This window comes from Amblyomma mixtum, chromosome 10 (genome assembly GCF_055824585.1).
Source record: "Amblyomma mixtum isolate Tamu chromosome 10, ASM5582458v1, whole genome shotgun sequence".
Classification (NCBI taxonomy): domain Eukaryota; kingdom Metazoa; phylum Arthropoda; class Arachnida; order Ixodida; family Ixodidae; genus Amblyomma; species Amblyomma mixtum.
The window spans coordinates 12,462,877-12,484,667 of record NC_143021.1 but is presented as its reverse complement, the minus strand read 5'-3'; the positions used below and the strand labels follow the sequence as shown (position 1 = coordinate 12,484,667).

The 21,791-nt window shown below is 44.6% G+C and overlaps 1 protein-coding gene across 2 annotated transcripts in view; it reads left to right on the top strand.

Annotated features, from left to right (window-relative positions):
• Nucleotides 1–3,538: 3,538 nt before the first annotated feature.
• The window catches only part of LOC149325153 (uncharacterized), a 40,599-nt gene continuing 22,346 nt past the window's right edge, over nt 3,539–21,791 (top strand). Inside the window, exons 1-3 of one of the 2 annotated variants that reach the window (XM_089562692.1) lie at nt 3,539–3,712; nt 9,345–9,428; nt 13,313–13,396. The gene's annotated coding sequence lies outside the window, so the exon portion shown is untranslated. The remainder of the gene's footprint in view (nt 3,713–9,344; nt 9,429–13,312; nt 13,397–21,791) is intronic. The other variant, XM_089562693.1, reaches the window with a different exon arrangement.

The window sequence follows — 21,791 nt, the reverse complement described above, 5'->3', positions numbered from 1 at the left end:
ACGACCATCGAATTTATTCCCGATCTACAGCTCCAAGCTTCAATGTGCTTTCAATTTTTTGTACCTAGAGGAACTGCACAGGCTCAGTTCATCTCACCCGGCACGATTTTTGCACTGGGGGACACTACACAAACGATCGCTTCACACTTTTCGCGCCGACACATCCATTGCGCGAAGTGTAGCTGCTTGCACTGCGAACGCCGATCACCGGCAGACCGCTTCGGAAAAGAACCGCGTGGGGGCGCCACCATTGCTGATAAGTGCGAATTATGTTCCAGAAGCGTTTTGGATTAGTCTTCAGAATGTTCAGGAGGGTTACCTTAAAGAAGGTGGATTTAGTAGACTTCAGTGCTCGTTATTATGCTGAAGCAGCTGTATTGTATGTTGTCCAGTGAGCAAAAAGTCTTTTCTTTTGTTAGAAAATCTTTTTAAATATCGGTTATACCATGGAGCATGGCTATATGAGTACACACGCCGAACAAGGATAAGACGATGAATCAGTTAAGAAGCTTTACTTCCGTACAAGCACCAGTTTGTTTCTGCTGAGCGCTCGAGATAACCTGGTAAGAAAATATCTAAAAAAACATGGTGAAAACAGCGCGGGAAAAACGAACGGACGACGAAAGACACAACACAAGCGCTGACTCGCAACTGAATTTTAATGGAAGAAAACGTCCTTTAAATGCTTTTCTAGTCAGGAAAACATGAAAAGTGAAAGAACACAACCAAAAAACCTGATCATACATGACGGTGACAAGACACCAAACACCATGTTCGTGGCGCATGCCACGGACATGGGTAAAAAAAAACAACAGTTATCAAGGGCTACAAAATTAGCTTTGTTATAGTCGCTAATGGTCTTGGAGCGTTTTGACTATGGTGTATGCGATAAATACGGGTGCGAGTACGATCAGCTGTTTGTTCTGCAGTATGCGGCAGCCATCAGTAATTTGAGGTCGTCGTTTCGATCGCAAGCAGCCTGTTCTGCCGTACGCGTGCGTAGCAATGGGACGCAGCAGAACGCGAAGCTACGGAGAGCATCTGCCCTCCGTGATCCGCGTCTTGCTTGCTGCCGTGATTGGCGGCTGTCTTGTTTTCGTGGCCGCCAGCCCATGTGACCATGATGCATTTTCCTGTCAGAGGTGAACTTTCTGGCAGCCAGCGGGCTGCCCGAGCGCGGTAAATCGAAGAGGCCCATTCTGAGTACCTTTTTGCGTCCAATGTATGCGGACATAGGCACTGAGTTTTTAATCTGCCGAGGGGGAGGGAGACGGGGGGGGGGGGGGGGGTGTTGGGGAGGAGTGCTGGAGCCCATTTAGCACCCCCTTTCCTCTTCTTTCTCCCTCTCCCTCCCTCCTCTGGGCATGCTCCTTGGCAAGAGATATTTATTTATTTATTGTCAGTACACAGAGTACATAACAGAGGGGAACGGTAATTCACAGCTATATAAGAAAAAAAAAGGGCGGGGGGCAAGTACTGATTCTAGAGGGCCCTAGAACCAAGTGGTACAGTAGAGGAATCAGCGTCCTTAATGCTGACAAATCTAACACGAGAAGAAGGAAATCCACGGATCTAGTTAAGAACTAACTACAGGGTCAATGTTTAGCACACTTATTTTATGTATATCAGTGAGTGATTAACTTTATCGAATGCTTTAGCAGAGTCAAGAAGCATCCATGGTGATGAAAAAGCGGAGTCCAAATAGAAGTGCAAGTCGGAAGTGAATTAAATCAGTTGAATGCTCTTTTAGAACAAATTATCCTCCAGAAAATTAACAAGATGTGTACATATATGTACCATTATTTTGCATTCTTTTGAACTCTAAGGTATGGGTCTATGGGTAGGTGGATTCTATTTTTCTGGATTTATTTACTGGTACGACCACAGCAGTCTTCCAGTCGTCAGTAGGGCACGATGATTGCGAGAATATGCATTTCATAATGATAAAACTATACTCTTTAGCATTTCGTAGAAATCTGCCATTTATGACATCAATTCTGCTAGAAGTTAGTTTCAAATCCATAATCGGTATGATACCTCGCAAGTCGAACATGATGGGACCCATCGCGAAATGATCGCACAGTTGGTGATCGGCACTTTGGATAACATAGGATGAAGAAGGAAACGACTTAACGAAAGTATCATTTAGTAAAGCAGCACAGAGGTTGTCAAGACCATGTTATCCGGTCAGAGCAATAACGACACTTTATTGGTGTTTCCAGGTTTTATTATGTTTCAAAAGTGTATTAGATTATAAGGCGGATTTAGTATACTTCAGTGCTCTTTAATATGCTGAAGCAGCTGTCTTGTCCAATAGGCGGGATTTACTGAATACTTAGCAGTTAGAAAAAAGTACTTTATTTGGTAGAAAATAGTTTTAAATATATGTTATACCATGGAGCATGGCTATTGGTGTACACGCGCCGAAGAGGGATAAATCGATGAGTCAGTTAAGACACTTTATTTCGGAACATGCACCAGTTTTTTCTACTGAGCGCTCGAGACAACGTGGTAAGAAAATATCTAAAAAGGAGCCCAGTTATTAAGGGCTACAAAATGAGCTTTGTTATAGTCGCTAATGGTCTTGGAGCGTTTTCACTATAGTGTATGCGATAAATAGAACATGAAATGCAAGATATCGTGATCGTCCTGGCCGGGAATATGTATAACGTGTTACATGGTATCTTCAGATGACGTTAGTACAAAATGTAGAGGTATACTGCCGCCCTTCCCCTATCCTTTCTTTTATCATTCCCCCTTTCTTTGCTTCTTCCTGTCCTCTCCGTCTCCTTTTATTCCCGCAAGCCGCAGCTCAGGTGTTTCAGGCAGATGCCGAGGCTAGCAACATCTTTTCCTTCCATTTTTATTTTTAATAGCAATAAATAGCCCCTAAGAATAACAACAAGATGTAGACAGGCGGAGAGGCTGTATAATAAAGACCCTGCTTTCTAAAGTACGGGTCCGCGATCCACCTCCGCCGGTCGCTGTCCCTGTCGTGAAGCATGCGGCTGGAAATAGCGACATCGCCCTTGGCGACTACCCGTCGCCCGTGTGAATGCGCCAGTTCGTAGCACAAGATATGCCTGGAAAAATTTCGGGGGTGGGAGACTTTAATTAGGCAGATACGCATTCGACTGAATGCGTATCTGCTGGATCGTGTCGCCTGCCGCCGTCGCAGCCGGGCGTGAAGACGCCGATCTGCGTCATTTGCGGGAGTGTGGAGATGTAAGAATAGGCTATCCATGCATCCATCCTTGCATCCACACGCAGCTGTTCGGTACGCACGCTTTGTGCACTATGACGAGCCCTGTTCAAATAACGCGCGGGAATTGCCAGGTCACGTGAAAGAAAGAACTTTCGTCAGCCCCGCCCCCATTTGCCGCCCCCGTCGCCGTCGTGGGGCATGGCCTCCAAGATTATAATCGCCTGGTTTAGGCAATCTTGGAGGCCATGCGTAGGGTCGTAGTTTTTCACTTTTTCACACGGAGCGGCGCAAGCGGTGGCTGGTCCGGCGCGCGCGAAAAGAAGGTGACAACGACAAGGCCTGTCCCTGTCGCAAGGAGCCGACGGAGGAAGGCGGCAAAATTATCTTTCGAGCAGCTCCATCGTTCCTGCCGATTTGTGTCGTCTTTCAGCTCAACCTGTTCGACTCCCTGCCGAGAGCTGCCGTTCGACGGAATGACCATTCAGACAGGAAAATTGTGAGAATTAGGTGAGTACGTGTTGCTTTTACCTGAGCGTATTTTGCTGCACAGCAAGGATTTGAACAAAGGAAGAGTGAATGAAAAGTGTGTCGCGCGCTGCATTCGAAAGCTGATCATGATGAGGCTCCTTCATAACTTTTAGAACTCTTTTGTACTGAACATAGTGCCTGTGCAGGAAATTGTGCGCCTGCCGCCTTTCTTTCCATTCTGCTTCGTGGAAATTGAACGAACACATGGCCGTAGGCGTCGCTTGGAAGGCGAATTCTTTTAAAATGTGAACACTTTCATGTCGGAACTAATGGTACTGATCTCGGATATTGAATGTACAGATGTGTAAAGGTACGATCGCGCCTACTTAGACTGTGAGCAGGAGTTTTTTTTTCCGCTCTTTGTACAGCTACGATCAAAATGCGTGCTGGCACAAAACCTCTAAGTTGCGCTTCGTGCTAGCTATCTAAGCGTTGAGAGCAGCGTCTCGTGTTTCCGCTGGGCAGTAAAATATTAACCCATCCTACCTCCTTCCGGACACATTATTAAATAGATGCCGGTTGGGGCATACTGAGCACAGAAGAGTGATTGTTTTCTGCTGCGTTACAATGATCGAGCCCTTGGTTTTCCACGTACTGATCTTCAGCCAGGAAGCTTGCTCTCTAAACTGCGGCATACCTTGTAAAAAGCTCCAATAATCTGATAAACTTCAAGATGCTGTCATTGCAACTATGATCAGAGTATGAAAATAGGAGCGCTTATGAAATATAAATGAAAGAAGCTAACGCTAACCTTTTCAATCAAGGAAACACAGGGAGGCAATAAGGCAATTTTTATTTTTTTCTTGGAGAAAATAGCGGAGCCCTTTAATTTGAGAAGCGCTTTCACAGAAGCGACTTAGGGTCTTGATTCCTGTATGCTCTGCATATCTTGTAGGGAGATTATCCATGCTTGGCCTTCCTGCAGCTGCTTGTTGTGGTGTCAGGGCTTGTCTTGATGTAAATTTACGTTTTGCACCAATTAAAAGGAAGGAGTTCTAATCCGTCAATGAAAAGCAGAGCAAATGTGTTATCCTTTGCTTGACTACAGCATCACTCACTGAGAGATGATGCAACTTAAGTGTCGCTTCAGACCCATGTAAACATGCAGTAGAATGGGAGCGTGGGGCTGTAAGATTGGTTACTTGCTCAAAAAAGGAAGAAAGGTACCACTTGCGGTGTAAAGAGTGCACTGAGTTCATCTTCATTCTGTTATTTGTTGAAGAGAGACTAAGCAGTTTTTGGACACATTCTTATTAGAGACATGCAGGTTGGGTATTGGTGGGCAGAAATGGTTGTAAGATTCCTTCAAGCAGTGTGCTGCTGGGAAGTTATTCTAAAACGGTTGACAATTTGCAAGGCATTGCACTCAAAGCAGTTTCTGTGCGCTGTTCCTAGCGCCTGCTCTTGTGCATTGGTGAATAGCCTTTGCAGAGTGACATTTCTTAACCCTTTATCCCCAAACCCCGAGCTGTACAGTTCATGGGTGATTGTATCAATATCACCAATGACGAGCGGCACTTGTCCGGCGTGATGTTGCGCTGCTCCCACCGGCGAGTGACGGCCAGCAGTTGCGTTGGTTTCGATTTTCAACACTAGAGGGTAGCGGTTGTACACGAAATGCCTTTTGCATCTCGTTTTGAAGCCTGACAACAGTCACTTTCACCCAAAATCGCTGTACAATTTGTCATTTTTGGAAATTAATTTAGTGCTTAAGGTCAACCCCCGAACGAACTCTTTTTTTTTTTTTTCAAAATTAGCAGGATTAGCAAATCTTAATTTAAAAAAAAAAATTTGGATATTGGTAATGGCCTTATTCAAAGCACGAAAAAAATGCGCATAAAATTTTCTTTTTTTTTAATACCGCTATCTTTATTGGTACATTTCTGTTTTTTGAACATGCAGACCATGAAAAGTAACAATCAAACAACGGGAGGGTTTCTTCAGAGAAATGATCAGTTCCTACTGTGAACGAACATTGAAATCCTGCTACCCTACTGTCTCCTGAGTGTATGAGTGCTCGAAGCAGGGAACTGTGCACTGTGCTTTCTGACACCAGTAGCCGAATTACTGAACAATCAATCACAATTTTACCTGTCACAAATTTTTCCATTCACCGTATTCCTATTGGTCAATATGTCAACATTAAGCAAAGCCGAAATTTCGGCGAGTTGGATAACGTTCATAATGTGAAAATAGCACAAAAGGAACACGAGGGACAGAAAGGATGCAACGCAGAGAAGCGCTTGTCTGCGTCATTTCCTTTCCGTTCCTCTTGTTCGTTTTGCGCTACTGTTACATCATGGTCAATGTGTCTGTCTGCCAGTCCGTGCCGACCAGTAGGAGCAAGCCTTTGTGATTGTTTTCTGACTGTCTTGAGACTGTGATCGTTCTGTAATTCGGCCGCTGATGACCGAGTCCTCTCCACCTGCTGATACACTGTCAAGAGGGTCATCGCTCTTGTCGTCGATTTCACCCGAAGAAGTGATTAACAGAACCGCACAGTGCGCAGAAACATAAAACCTGCTTCATGTGGAGAGATATCACCAGTAACGCAGCCGTTATTTTTGAACCTGCTTCATGCAGTAAGACATCACCAGTAATGCAGCCGTTGTGTTTTAAAGTGACAGCACATCACCAGTAATAATAATAATGCCACGCGACCAACGCGCCACGCGGCCTCCGCGCTGAGTCGAAGAGGACGACGAAGCGGCGGTGGGCTCTCGTGGCGCGCTGTTCTGTTCTGTGTCGTGGAAGCTGGCTCGATAATTAAAAGAAGGCTCCCGGTCTTGGGTTCTTCCCGACGTCTACCTTCACGGCTCCTCTGGACGTGACAATAATAATAATAATCTTTATTCAGCATAATCTGAATATACAAAGAAACGGAAGCGCCGAAGCCACAAGTGGGCTTGTGCGGCGACAACCGGCAGCCGCGGCAATCTTCGCGCTACATCAGAGCTCCATCAGAGGCAAAAGAAAATTAAAAGACGTAAACATGAAGAACACAAAAATTTTGGCACGGAAAGAATGAAAAAGCACTGATAAGATTTTAGTACATGTTAAAGATTCTCTAACGCTTGAACAGCAACACGCAGTTTTTTGCGGGTGGTTAAAGAAAATAAATCATTCGGTAATTCGTTGAAGATAGCTGGCACGTAATATTTTCTAGTTGCTTTGCCGTAGTGAGTGCGCACTCTCGGTTTATGATAGCGAGGAACATGTCTCAACGGTACCGGTTTCATATTTATGTGTCTGTATGTGCTATTCCAAAAATATTTCAGTACTAGAATTTGTACCAGTGAGTGTTGCATTTGAACCCAAATGTTTCCGCGCATTTCATGCAGCCAGTTTTGGTTTCGTGTAAAAAAAAAGCACCATACTTCCTTGCGCTATAGAGTTTTCGTGAACTGCTGTTTCTTCGTTCCGGAAACTGGTGTGGCACCGTTTTGTCTGTAGCTAAAAGCTAACCATTGGCACTAACCACCAGACTGATCTAGGTCATTTTAGGTTATTTCACTTCACTTCACTTTATTACCTCAGAGGCTCCCGGGGGTATTACATAAGGAGTGGGTTACATATAAAAAGCAGATTGATTAAACAAAGAAAATACGTAAGGAACATAAATAATTACCATACTTCCTTGCGCTATAGAGTTTTCGTGAACTGCTGTTTCTTCGTTCCGGAAACTGGTGTGGCACCGTTTTGTCCGTAGCTAAAAGCTAACCATTGGCACTAACCACCAGACTGATCTAGGTCATTTTAGGTTATTTCACTTCACTTCACTTTATTACCTCAGAGGCTCCCGGGGGTATTACATAAGGAGTGGGTTACATATAAAAAGCAGATTGATTAAACAAAGAAAATACGTAAGGAACATAAATTATTTGCTGTTAAAGGTAGTTGCTAAACAGTTCGCAAATGTTGATGGGCAGGTGATTGCAGTGATGTCATATGGAAGGCCGTTCCAGTCCGTGGCTGAGCGTGGAAAGAATGACGATGCAAATGTAGTTGTACGCGTGCATGGCCGGGCTACTTGAAGGGGATGACCAATGCGGAGGGAAATGCGTGCCGGCTGGTTGATGTAGGGTGGACGGCAAAGTGAGCTGAAATAAAACCTGTGAAACAAGCACATACTGGTAATACGACGCCTGCAAGCCAGGGATGTTAAGCCTGCCTCTGCTTTTAGTGATGGTATACTGACATTATATGAACAGCACGAATATATGAATCTTGTGGCTCGATTTTGTACTGATTCTAGGGAATTTATTAGATAATCTTGGTTAGGGCTCAAAATAGCTTTTGTGGCGCATGCTGTAGATGTCGTGTTAAAGGTGCACTGAAGAGGAATCTGAATTCGTCTTTTTGCCGCGGGAACTCGATCTACACGTTCCTAGCATTCTTAGAAACTGCGACTTATTGCCCGGTGTGGCCGATTTCCCTAATTAAATCGAATTAACGTCCGGCTCCCGCCTTTATTTTTTTAATTCTGCCTCGTACGGTGGGCGGAGTCGACCGACGCGGGGAGTGCCTTTCACCCAGTCCCGTGGCGGCTTGCGGCTCTGCCATCAGCGGAGTAATACGTAGTAGTCCATAGTAGCAAATAGTCCGCACATATTTTTATTTCTGCAGGCTTATTTTGCGGTTATATTATCTGCAAATGAAACTATTTATTCACGGAAACCTAAAAAACAACATGAAGCGAAAGCAAAGCCTCCACGGAGCTGGCTGAAAGGCACTCCCCGCGTCGGTCGACTCCGCCCACCGTACGAGGCAGAATTCAAAAAGAAGGCGGGAGCCAGACGTTAATTCGATTTAATTAGGTAAATCGGCCACACAGGGTAATAAGTTGCTGTTTCTAAGTAATGCTCGGAACGTGCAGATTGAGTTCCCGTGGCAAAAAGACAAGTTCAGATTCCTCTTCAGTGCACCTTTAAGAATCCAAGGATTCTGGATGATATGACTTTAGTGACATGCGCGTTCCAGGTTAGATCATTGGACAACGTTACTCCGAGGTATTTATAAGTCTGAGCTAATTCTACCGTGACGTGCGAGATTTTATGTGGGAAGAGGAGAGGATTACGTTTTCAGTTAAATGACATGAGTTTGCATTTATTGGTGTTTAGGTCCAGCAACGTGACCATTCTTGACCATTGCTGCCCATTCGAATGGTTTTCTTAACAACTGATGTGTGGCAATTTGTCTCTGAGAAGGTTTTTTTTTCTAATTTGACCGCTATATATACGTTAACCCTTTAACCACAAGCCCTGAGCTGTACTCGTCATGGAAGATAGTACCAATGTCATCAGTGGTGAGTCACGCTTGTCTGGTCCCATGTCGTGTGGCTCGCACCTCCAACGACAAGTTATGCTCGGCAGTTGGGTTGATTGGAATCTTCAGCTCTACAGGGCAGTGATTTCTCAAGAAATGCATTTTGCGCCTTTAGCACGTGTTTTTAAGCCTGGCAACAGTTATTTTTGCCAGTGGTCGCCAAACAATTCGCCGATTTGGATACGTTTTTCAGGAATTAGTTCAATCGTTAAAATTTACGGTATTTTTCTAAGTGCTCACTGATTTGCCTAGTACGTGTTACTCAATAGCAGCTGTGTTGTTTCAGTTTCAAGAAGGAGCTGGTCGCTGGAATCTGTGTGACATCAGTGACACACCACTGTGTCTGGCTGGTTTTGGTGGAACATTGCAGGTTAGTGGCATTTTTTTTTTACTTCCAGGTCATTTTTACAGCATCTCTAATCATAAGGAGTTCCCATTGTTTGCAGTGAGCGTCACATGACGTAGTTCTGCTGCCCATCGTGGAAAAGCCGCTCCAGAAACGTAGTTTGTAAAAATGACTTATTCTGGTGAAGATGTGTCAAAATCCTGTGATTCGTTTTTGTGGTAAAACAAACAAAAGAAAGTCAGTGTGGCTGTTAACATTTTCCACCCCAGTCTATGCACCTAGCTGTGAGACATGTTTAGGATTGCAGTGGACCGCAGCAGAAAGGGCATTGAGCTGACAAAAAATGCTATGTGCTATTTCTTGGCCTCTACAAATGCTGACTAAGCACTTGGAAGTGGTCTGTTCAAGCTGAGAAAGGACATCGATGTTAAGAACGGTTGCTTTGAGTTCTAGCCTGAGGTAATCATCATTATAGGCCCTCCGTACATGTTATTTGTTCTGAATTATTTGTTTGTAGCCTTATGATGTACACAACGCCTACTGAAGTTATTGGGACGTGCCCAGTGGCGTCGCGAGGGGGATGCGGGGGGTCCGTATTGCATCAGGTGCAGCTGTAGTGGTAGGGTCATGACCCAAGTTCCGACCGTGTGCTTGTCACTCAAGTTCTTGGGTTTAAAATGTTGAAGGCAGAGAAAAAGCTCATCATCATCCGCAGCCTGACTACGCCCACTGCAGGGCAAAGGCCTCTCCCATGTCTCTCCACTTAACCCTGACCTTCGCCAGTTGCGGCCACTGTATCCCCGTGAACTTCTTACTCTCATCCGCCCACCTAACTTTTTGCTGCCCCCTGCTACGATTGCCTTCTCTTGGTATCCACTCCGTTACCCTTAAGGACCAGCAGTTATCTTGCCTTCGCATTACATACCCTGCTCGCTCAATTCGCAAAGGTGCATTGATACACCAGTATCAATGCAGGCACTTTTACATCCTTAGAGTTTGCATTGCTTGTCAGTTCGTTTGCCCTGCACTGTTAACTTTCATGTTGTCAGTACAGGTATTCATCTGTATCACAAAATGTTTGTGATCTCGACTTCTTCATTGTTTATCATTTTGAAGCCGAGAGTATGGTGGAATGCCATATGGTCAGTGGAGCGCATTAAAACAAACACCGATGCCATCAGCTGAGTTAAAAAAAATTGTGTCAGCTCCCAGTACGGGGGCCTTGTTGAAAGTTCCTTGCTATTTTCTAATTGCTGTTCTGAAAAAAAAAAAAAAATGTAATGCTCTTTTCTGCTTCTTCTTGTATTTACGACGGTATCCACAATTTCAACTGTTCATCTCCTCTCCTCTTATTGGTAGATAGCTGCAGGTTACATGGACCGTGCAAAGACCACATTCGTTACAACTGATGCATCGCTATGATTTTAAGGCTTGGCCTTTGTAATGCTCCATTCAGTTTCAAGCGGATGATCACCTTTCATGGCTTCAAGCTATTGCTGCCTTAATGAAGTTGTTGTCTTCTCACCTTATTCAAAAGACAAAAATATTGTTTTCATTGTGTTTGTCATTTCATTCCTAGCGTATGCTGTATGTTGTGTTAATGACATATCTTCATTTATTTGTTTTCACAACACTGTCTTGTAATGGTTTTCTCGACCACGTCAAGATGCTTACTAAGCTTCTAGCTCCGGAGAGCATCTAGCTTTTATTTCCGGAAAAGTTAACGATTGAATGAAAGCACAACCAGATCACAACAAAGTTAGCACCATCAAAGCGTTCCTATTCCCTGGTCCACGAAGAATGCGCAGAGCTTTGTTGTCCTTTGTTCGCATTTCTGGCGTGAGCTTAGTGCATCGTAAATTTAAAAAATATGGCAGTCTGCTTGGGACGGAGAAGTACTGAGTAAACGAACTGCACTTGGTAAAGCCAGTTCTAGATGAATGGGAGTCGTGTGTGCCTGGAACGTGTCAAGGAAGTGATGCTCTCCAGTCTCTGTATAGGCCACACACACCTTACACACAACTCTTCGCTGACAAAGCAAGATAAATCAATTTACGAAAAATGTGGAGATGAACTTACAGTAAATCACATTTTATTTTCATATGCGAAACTCAAAACTAAGGGAAAAGTGATTTTACTCAGTTTTGGTAATGAATGTGTTCTTTTTAATTCAGTGCTGCTTTCAAATGATAACGTAATTGTTGACATGTGTTGGGTTTTTAGCTTTTTAAGAGAAACAGGTTTTCGTGACAAACTCTAAATTCTAACCTACTGCTTCTGTGGGTTCTTGGTACACCTCAGCCGCTCTCTTATTCCTGAGAAGAACACTGAGAATTTTATTCGATTGATTGGTAGCCTAGATGCCCAGCCAAGGATGGCCGCTGAGATTACCCGACTTTCTTTATAGCTGTTACTGTTCGTCATTTATAAAATTTATTTTCTCTGTCGTTACTAGGTAGTACCAACTCACTTTTTAGGCCCTCTACACCACTGATGTTTGTCACATTTTTCTGCTGGTAACGATTTTCCTACACCTTGAGCGTGGCGCATGATAGCCTTAGATGCTTATGCGCCACTAAACTTGACACGGCTCACTAAATAAGGCAAGTAACACTAATAGTCAAGAACTTAAGGGGGGACGAGGGTCTTTTTAAAAAAAATATTATTAAGGAAGTCATAGTTAAGAAATCTTCAGGGAATATCTATTTTTGTGTGCCAATTCTACACATGTCATTCAGTTTCATGTAAAACAATTCCTGGAGCATTTGTGTAATTTTTATGCGTGTGTTTTGTGAAGTGCTTTGAAAAAAATTTCTTTCGGGAAACTTGCTGAAATGTATGCCACTGGGTTCTCTTGACACCAAGGAATGCAATAAGGGTAAAATTGTCTTCCTGCCTATCATAGAACTTAGGTTATAGGGTTTTGAAGGTGTGGCTTCAGAAATGAGAAGAAAAATGTGTATTCCTGTTTCTGAAGTGGCAGCTTCAGTACCCTATAACTAAAGTTCTATGATATCCAGGATAATTTTACCCTTATTGCGTTCCTTGGTACCAAGAGGACCCAATGGCATGCATTTCAGCGAGTTTCCCGCAGCAGATTTTCTCCAACACTCTTCCCAAAATACTTGCATAAAAAGGGCATAAGTGCTCAAGGAATTGTTTTACATGAAATTAAATGACATATCTAGAATCAGCACACAAAAATACATATGCCCTGAAAATTTCTTAACTATGACTAGATTAATGAAATTTCGTTTTCTAGACCAGGCTCCCCCCTTAACTACTCAAACCAGCCCACTAGTTGGGACTATTAGCTACATTCAGATGCACTACACTGCTGACAGTGCTATGCTGGAAAAAGCACTCTTCTAAAAATTGCAGATATCTTAGGTGAAACTTCTGGTTAAAGTGTACCTCGAGCGACTGTTTTCTGATTGCCATTTTGATTAGGAGGCATTTTGGCCATTGTCGGATTGCCAGTGACATTCCTCGTAGCTCTGGTTACTAACTGACAGGCAGGTACAGCTGAAAGTAAGGGTTTGGTGGGAAGAATATAAAAAGCATGTACTAGTTGGGAAATAAGGTGAGCCAGTGCCCTGATTTTTGCTTTTCCTTGTCTCTCACCCCCGGTGGGTCAGTGGTTATGGCGCTCAGCTGCTGACCCGAAAGACGCGGGTTCGATCCCGGCCGCGGCGGCAGAATTTCTTTGGAGGAGAAATTCTAGAGGCCCGTGTGCTGTGCGATGTCAGTGCACGTTAAAAAACCCCAGGTGGTCGAAATTTCCGGAGCCTTCCACTACGGCGTCCCTCATAGCCTGAGTCGCTTTGGGACGTTAAACCCCAATAAACCAACCAACCATTCTCTTTTCATAATATTTCATGCAGGATTTTTTTTTTCTTTTGCGCCAGGGCAAGGACAGCCAGCAGCTGCTGCTCTCTCATCACCTGCACGTTTTCATAGAGATTTCCTGAGGGAGGTGGCTCATATTTCAGGTATGGCGTAGATGTTTCTAATTTCTAACCTATTTTCAGTGCTTGCCTTTCGGGAGCTTTTAGCCACATGGCTGTTGTAGCGTTAGCATCACTTTAGGTGACTCCACCATTGAAGGGAATGGGGTGCAGACATGTTTTTTGCATGTGTTGTGGTGTGGGCTTTTCACTTTGTTTTGCTGATCGGCGAGTTGCACTTTTCTGTGCCTTGTGTAATAAAGCAGTGTGTGTTGTTGTTTTTGTGTGTAGTGGCGACGATTCCCCTAGAAATTCTGAAGCGGTGGCTAGAGGCTTAAGGAGGGACGAGGGTCTTAAAACTAACTTTCTTATTTATGGCTAGAATGTCATGAAATTTAGCACACAGATGTGTTTTTTTCTTCGGATTCCAAACATGTAATTGTAATTGAGCTGGTGGTCTTAGATCTTACAAAGTCTAGAATGTAATTAGGTAATTTCTTACGCAGCTTTAATGAACTTTCTCATCGCATTTTGTTGCTTTTAACTGCATGAACTGATAGGCGGAGAGTTCCCATACCCGGTGACCTTCTTCGTTTTTCTCTAAAGGCATGTCATCCTGATATACTGTGTCGAGAGTAAAAGGTTCCAGTATTTTTACACTGCAACTCGTTAAGCTAATTGTAAATTGCTATTCATACGTGGCCTAAACAGAAAAAGTAAGAATGTCATTGGGTATGGGAACTCTCTGGCTATCAATTCATGTAATTAAATGCAATAGAATTCAGTGAGAAAGTTCATTAAAACTGCGCAAGATATTACCTGATTACACTCTAGAATTTAAGATAACTTTTGATCTAAGACCAGCAGCTCAATTATGATTATATTTTTGGAATCGGAAGAGAGAAACGCATCTGTGTGCAAAGCTTCACGACATTCTAGCCACAAATAAAAAGGTCAGTTTTAAGACCCTCGTCCCCCGTTAGCATCTGTGGAAAAGGTGGAAAGTGGCAGAAATGGTGGGTATTGCCGCATTTTAAATGCGACCTATTCATGTGACAGCAGCACCTAAGCAATTTTCAACAGTAGTGCTTGGTGGTGGCCTTTTGGTATCTGGACCTTCTCTACATGTGGACGGGGCAGTGGTCCAGTGAAGGCAGCTTCAAGCAGTTCCTGAAGCAAGCTTTGTTTCTTTTTGTCTCAGGGCGTTAAGAAGTTGTTCGGTCTGTTGCAAGTTTCGGACAGCTAGCTGTTTATGCCACAAGGCGACGCAACTTCTGTGGATACGTTTCCATGCATGCGAAAAGCTGGTAGCGTCAGATTCCAGACGTGTTCTTTCTGAAACATAAAATTTGGGAAGTCTACCTGGTGGCTTAGCATGTTTCCATTGGGTAACTTATTCTAGTGGTATTAGAAAGAATTCCTTGCTAGCATATGAATACCCTACCTAACGACATAGTTTTACGCAATGATTCAAAGTCCTTTCGAACAGAACTCGCCCATCATCTTCAGAATACATGAATACTTCGTCATTTTTAGCATGTTTGCTCATTGACTTTCATCTGTGCTCGCTGCCGCAAGTGAATTTTTTTCTTTGTATGCTTTCACTGCACATATAAATCCTTTATCCTTTTCCTTATTTTTTTTTTCTCTTTAGCTTTTGAAGTTTGTAGTGTGTATTCATTGTGCGTGCGTTTTTTATGCTTCTTTTATATCAATTGTAGCCCCCCCTTATGTAATGCCCTCGGGCCTTAAAGGATGAAATAAATGAAATGAAACATTCAGGTCCAGGCGGCAAGTTTGGTACATTGGCTCTCTGTGCTCTACCTTGATTTTGTAAATATGCATGTTTCAGTCCACCCCTGTGGCATCGAAATACCATAGTTACTTGGATCTAATGCACCCTTGATTTTACTACGCCCCTGGTCTTCAGTCAGGTTTAGCAGAAAAAAAATACTGCGATGACTTCAGTTGTAATGCACACCAGGTTTTCGTGCTTTCTTAAAGAAATGAATCTTTTCACTTGCAATAGCCGACCTTTATTGCAGCTGCTCTGTCACGATGAAGCAAGCCAAGCCGCCTGCTTGTCGTCTTTCTGTCAGATGCCTGTTCGCTTTCCAGCCATAAACCTACTCCGTTCAAGAAAATTTGTAATCAAGAAACTGCTGGCTTGGAACTCGATCCGCATTAGGCCTTTCTGCCTCACCAGCTGCATCCACATCACACACACAAGTTTCAGGGGCACGAAACTCAAATGGGGCCGCCCAATTGCCACTGGCCTCTGTACACAAGATTAGCTTATTTTAAAGCGTTGGCTTTTCTTAGCTCGTTTCTTTGCACCCTCATCGGCGTCCGCAGTGCAGACCTTGGCAGTGTGTCAAGATGCTGCGCTTTGATAGCATCGTGGCTTATTTGTCTATCGATGCAAGTTCCGGCAACGCTGGCGAGCTTGGCAGAGCGCCAAGATGCTGTGCGCCTGGACAGGAGTGTTGGCGGTTGTGCATTCGGCACAAGGCTGCCCGGCTACACCAGTGTTTGCTTAGACAGCCTCCGCACACAACGTTGCCCCCCCCCCCCCCCGTTCTTTTCTTTTAACCCGACATCATAATGAACTTGGAGCATATTCGCAATGAATATTTCCATGTTGTCTCACATCGAGGTCTGCGCCTTGCTGAAAGGGCACTTCAGATGCTCGTGAAACCCATCGGTATCCATGACTGTGGTAGGCTATGCTCCATCTCGCAAGTCGTTTGCAGCGCTGTGAAGATTGTGGCAGTCTGAGCCAATCTGAATGGTGTGCGCTGCAAATTGTGTTCCTCTGCGCTCCTCACCGCGCGACTGGTGGCTCCATCGCTTGGAAGAAAAGAGCACTGGTATCTGACTGTTGTGCGCAGGAGACTCCATTGATTCATTGGATGCCATGTTTGTGATTGGCGGCGCACCGCTTTGCAGCCAGCCTCTGCAGTGCTGTGTTCTTGTGGACATTTTCTGCTCATTTAAGCAGTGAATGAAATGCGCTTTGTACCGTATTTACTCGAATGTAACGCGACCGCGAATGTAACGCGAGGGGTGACTTTACATGCTGCCCAGTGGGAAAAAAATAAAACCACGAATATAACGCGAGGCTTACAGACGCAAAACAAAGTACCTTTAATGAACATCGTGGCCAACATGTTTATTCATCTTCCTCGCTTTCGGACTCGGAGTTCTCGGAAACAGAGTCCTCCTTTTCGCTGTCGACCTCCCAGACGATGTCATCCTCTGTGCCATCGAGGTTATTGGATATGCAGCACTTCTTGAACGAACGAACGACCATGTCGCGAGGCAGGCTGTACCACGCGGCAGACACCCACCCGCGGATGGTTGACTCGTTGAGATCAAGTCTTCGAGCTGCAGCAGAATTCCCGAGTTCTTCAGCTAACAAAATCGCTTTTCTCTTAAAACGAGCGTCGTACTGAGCACGACGCGTTGCCATCGTGTGCACTGAATTGACTGAATCAACACCGCGAAAGACGCCACAAGAACACCACGCGTTGAGCGCAAGATTGCAACGAACACAAAGAACGCTTTGGCTTTGGATGGATGGGGATTTGGCCTAATTTGGCTTCCCTGGTACCCATGTTGCCAACATAAGATAGCAAAACTGCGGAAACCGAAACCGAGCTGATAGCTTCGAAATGGCTGCACCGCGGCACTGCTTTAGGCTACAGCCACTGTACTTTAGGCCATTCGAAGTGCAGTATTCGATTATAACGCGAGGGTAGACTTTAAGCGGAATAAATCTTGGAAAAAACTCGCGTTACATTCGAGTAAATACGGTACTTTCGAAGCATCATCCTGAACTACCTTCTCAACACTGCAATGATTGTTTGAAAAATAGTCGCTACACTGCTCAAATATTTGAGGGACTATTTGTTGTCTTCCTTGTTCCTGATTGAATGACGGAGCTCTACCTTTCACAGGGCTGCAAATCACTTGAGAGTTTAAGTATAGGTTGGCAGTATCAATAATATCATTGTGTAAGAAGGTTCCACGCTACCATGCTGCTGATGACAGAGTGTTGCTGCTGTAGTTTCTTTTTGTACTCAATTCTAATGTGCATGTCTTTTAGGTTATTTTTCTAGAAAAAAGGCGTGTGTTAAAGGGACCATGCAAAGAATTGAAAGCCGCTTGTAAATGTTAGAAGTGATGCTCAGAAGCATTGACACCAAGTATGAGTCTTCGGAACTGAGCTGGCAATTTATTATGAATTTTTAAAAATAGTGTTTTTTTAAAATTCGCGGGCCGTTTGGTGTCTTCGTCGGGAGCCATTTTGGAACCAAAATCGGGAAAACAGACGTCACTAGTCCCATGACGTCGGCAGGCCACCACACGCTGTCATTCGCTCCAGGCCGCGGCAGCTACGAACGTCACGGGCACACTTCCGGTGGCGGTGAAAATCGTCTGCTCGAGCCGCCGCTCGCCCCCCTCGGGCAAGTGCGATCCAGGGCATTGCCTTCGCGCATATATTTTCAATTTACCTCTGCCGCCTCTTTCTGTCGCGAGTTCGGGAGCCAAGAAAGCGCAGAGACCGGAGAGACACTGCCGACGCACGCTGCTCCTCGGGAGTGGGACAAACGGAAGTCGCAAACCGAACATCAGCGAATGACGTATTCATGGGCGGAGCCCAGTTCCGGAGCTGTTTTCTTTATTCTTTATGGTGCCCCCCCGCGTACGAGTTGAGGGGGGAGAGGAGGAGCGTGATTTTTAATCGTCCATAACTTCGTTGTTATTGATGCTAGCTCAAAAATTCTTGCGCTGGGGTGATGAGTGATGGATTGCCTATCTTAACGTAATCTCAATAAATTTATTTCATAGTCCCTTTAAGATAGGGTAAATGTGGTATTGTTAGGGAGCAAAGAAACAGGATGACACGATGACACCATAAGGCTTGCTTTAATGGCCAGCGGAAGTGCCCCGCCCTACACTACTGCCTGCTTCTTCATGGCACTAACCGAGGCCACCAAGTTATCGTCCAATTCGAAGACTTCAATTCTGAGGGATGAGGTGACAGTGGGGACAGTAGGAGAAGGACAGAAGAGAATGGATTGCTTGCCACTGCATTGAATATGCGGATGTGATAACCGCTTGCCCCGGGGCTTCTGGCTCAACGGCCGCAACATCCGGAGGCTAGGGCCTGTGGATCTGCTGAATGGCTGGGATGAGGGTCCATCATGGTGTATGCAGTAGTCTGGTCAGTACTTACTCATGAGGTCGATAGCATCGGGAAAAACAGGGTCATTTTCTGCTCGTCGCGTCTTGTGGGGTAGGGCTGGGGACGAGGGATGGGGAGAGCAGCTGATTAAGTCGATCAGTGCCGGGCGGCAGAATCCAGGGGCTCTTGGCCGGCGATCAAGGCAAGCAGGAGGCAGCGCCTCCACGTTGATGTGATGGGGTGGCGAGCGACACGACGGTATGATGACGCGATGAGATGTGCTTCAATGGCTGCCGGGCTTAGTGCGAGCGCCCTGCTTCACTGCCCGCTTCGTTATTGCCTTCATAGCAATATCATTGGCATATAGGGTTTGCCAAGCATGGGGAAGCATCCTCATGCTCCTAGTTGCCTTCGCCTGGCACGTACTCATGGATAGCAAAGGAGAAAACTTAGCCAGCATAGCTGTTCATGCTGTGTACACATGGATATCAGAAGACCTGCTTCTTGGACGGTTATGGACGGACGCAGGAGGCTTGTAGAACCGCTTCCACCATGCCTCTGCCAGGCACCGCACACAACAGTCCAGCGAGGAACGTGGCAGTGACCAGGGAACGCCTTTTGATATCTATTTTCTCTGTTTATTTATTAATTAATTTATTTATTTACCCTCAATGCCTATGAGGTGTTACAGAGGGGGTGGGTACAGGGGTTGAACAAAATTCCAACAAACAATTTGAACAAAAGAAATAAGAAAGCACACGCCTGCACACGCTGCTGCCTGCAGTATTTGGAAATACAGTCAGGCCCACTTATAACAATACTGGTTATAACAATATATCGGATATAACAATGGTCAGTCACGGCACCTTCAACTTTACCATGTGTTCTATGGTAAAATAAACTGCTTATAGCAATGCTATCAAGGCACATTATTGGTTATAACAATTAAATCCGGTAATTGAGTGTCAACCATAATAGAAAAAAAGAAGGAATTGCTACAACCACACCAGCAAAACCATGCTTACAACACAAAAGTGCGCATGTGTGGGGCCGACCAACGGACTGAGCCGGCGCAGTGATGTCACAAAAGCAAAAGAACCCGTGACCTCGCACTTGGAAGCGCTGCCACCGGGCACGCCGAAGATACTTGCGTGTCACAATGACACAGGCAGGAGAAACGACTGATCCGTTCCCCTGAGCAAAAGTGCCATGCAGAGAAGAAAGTAGAGAGCATGGTAGGGAGCAGTCCATTATTAACGTTTGTGAGGGGTACGCCGCTCACAGAAAAAAATGCACAGATGCGTTTTTCTTTGTTTTTACACTGAGCTACGGCTGGAACCGGCAGTGCGTACTTCATCCCATCTTCCCCTGTTCTTCACTAACTTCCCCACAGTCCCCGCTTCACAAATTTCACGTGTCTTAGGGGCAGGCGTCAGGCGAGCTGCTGCACTTCTGCATTGGCTGCGCGTGCCGTGCGTACTCCCAATCAGTCGATGCAGTGCGCACACACATGCAGCCAGCGCGGTTTTCCTCTTGTCAGCTCTCTCAGCACACTTGGTTCTGCATGCTTCTTGAATTTCCCATAAGAATAGCTTCCAAAAAGCCGGCTTGATTCCTGTGACGTGGAGGTGCACAAAGCTCCCGGTGGCGCAGTGATGGCGGTGCTTTGGTCATCGGTGAACGGTGAACATTGTTCCGGTTCCCTGAAGTTCAATTTAACGAGCTTTTACAGGCATTAGAACAATCAAACCCCTCCGGGTAAAAGAGTAGAAAACTGAGCTAGTTGGTTCATCTTCTTGGTGGGAACAGCCGAAATAACAAAACGCAGACACAGAAAGGAACACATAGAACGTAAACGAAGCTGACTGTCAACTAAAATTTTATTGGAAAACCCGCGCTTCTTGTTTCCTTGTCAAAAAGATCTTGCTTTTATCTCCCGTGGGGTTCGTTCCGTGGGTATTTGCTGTCAATAAATGCTCTGAAGTTTGTCATCTTTTCTTTTTTTCGACACAACCCTGTTATAACAATTATTGGTTATAACAATGGATGAATATTGCTATAAGTGGGCTCGACTGTAAATAAATACTGAAGCATATGGTGCAGGGCGCAAGAAAAGAAACAAAATGCTCTGGGCACAGCAAACAAGTGATAAGAAAAAAAACACGAAATAAGCAGGCTAGAGAGTCATGAAATTTTTTAGTGCGTCTTTGAATGCCACAGGATCTTGAATATAGGCAATGGAGGGGAGCAGGTGCTTTCAATCTGTTATAGTTTTTGGCAAGAAAGAGTGAGAAAACAGATTTGTACAGCAGTGTGGGGCGCCAATTTATATGTGTGATCGACACGTGTTGATATGTAAGTAGGTTTAGAAAAGAGTTCACTTTTCAGTAAAGGGTTATTGAAATAAATTTTTTTATTTAGTGTCTGTAGTAGCATTGTACTTTTTTGTGTACTTTCGAGTTGACTTGGTTGGGTACAAAATTTGTCAACCTTGGCAGGTGTTTGGAGGCCTCTGGTACCTTCTTTGTTCGTATTAGCATTCCTTGTTGATGTCCACACTCGGGGATCTCGCATGTAGTACTTTAGGCACTGTAATACAGTAAACTCTCAATAATTCAAACTTCAGCGGAGTAGAGATTCTTTTTTTTAATTATCAGACATGCACATTAATATCATCGAAACCTAAATGTGATTTGTGTTTTCAAAATGTATGACTACAAATTGTGTTCTGGATCTAATTCTCTATGAAAATGTAGCTTAAAGGCTTTTCACTGCATAAAATATGTTTACTCAAGTGTGGTTGAAAAATAAGCTATCAGTAATGCGCTGGTTTCTCAGTAGAGTAAAACCGCATTAATTAAGACCTCAAGGCACTAGAAGAAGGTTTGAATTATCAGAAGGTTGAAAAGTCGAATGGCTGCAAAAAAAAAAAAAATCCAGAAACAGATTCGCACCGCTGCAGTTTAATTGATGAGAAAATAGGCAATGGTTGTGGTCTTCTAAGGTGAAAAATGCGCCCATGTGATGATTTTTCGGAAGTCGACGATGGTGTACTGCGTGCTCTGTGTTGGGAATATCAAAGAACTGCTCTAACGGAGTAAGGTGTCCATGTAAGGAGGCTTCACCACACAACGAGCAGCTTGTGATCAGTGTGCGTTATCAACGCACAGGACCACATGGACGGACGCGATGCAAATGCACATTTGCGCTGAATGGCTAGACGCTTTCTAAACGAAAAGGCCAGCAATT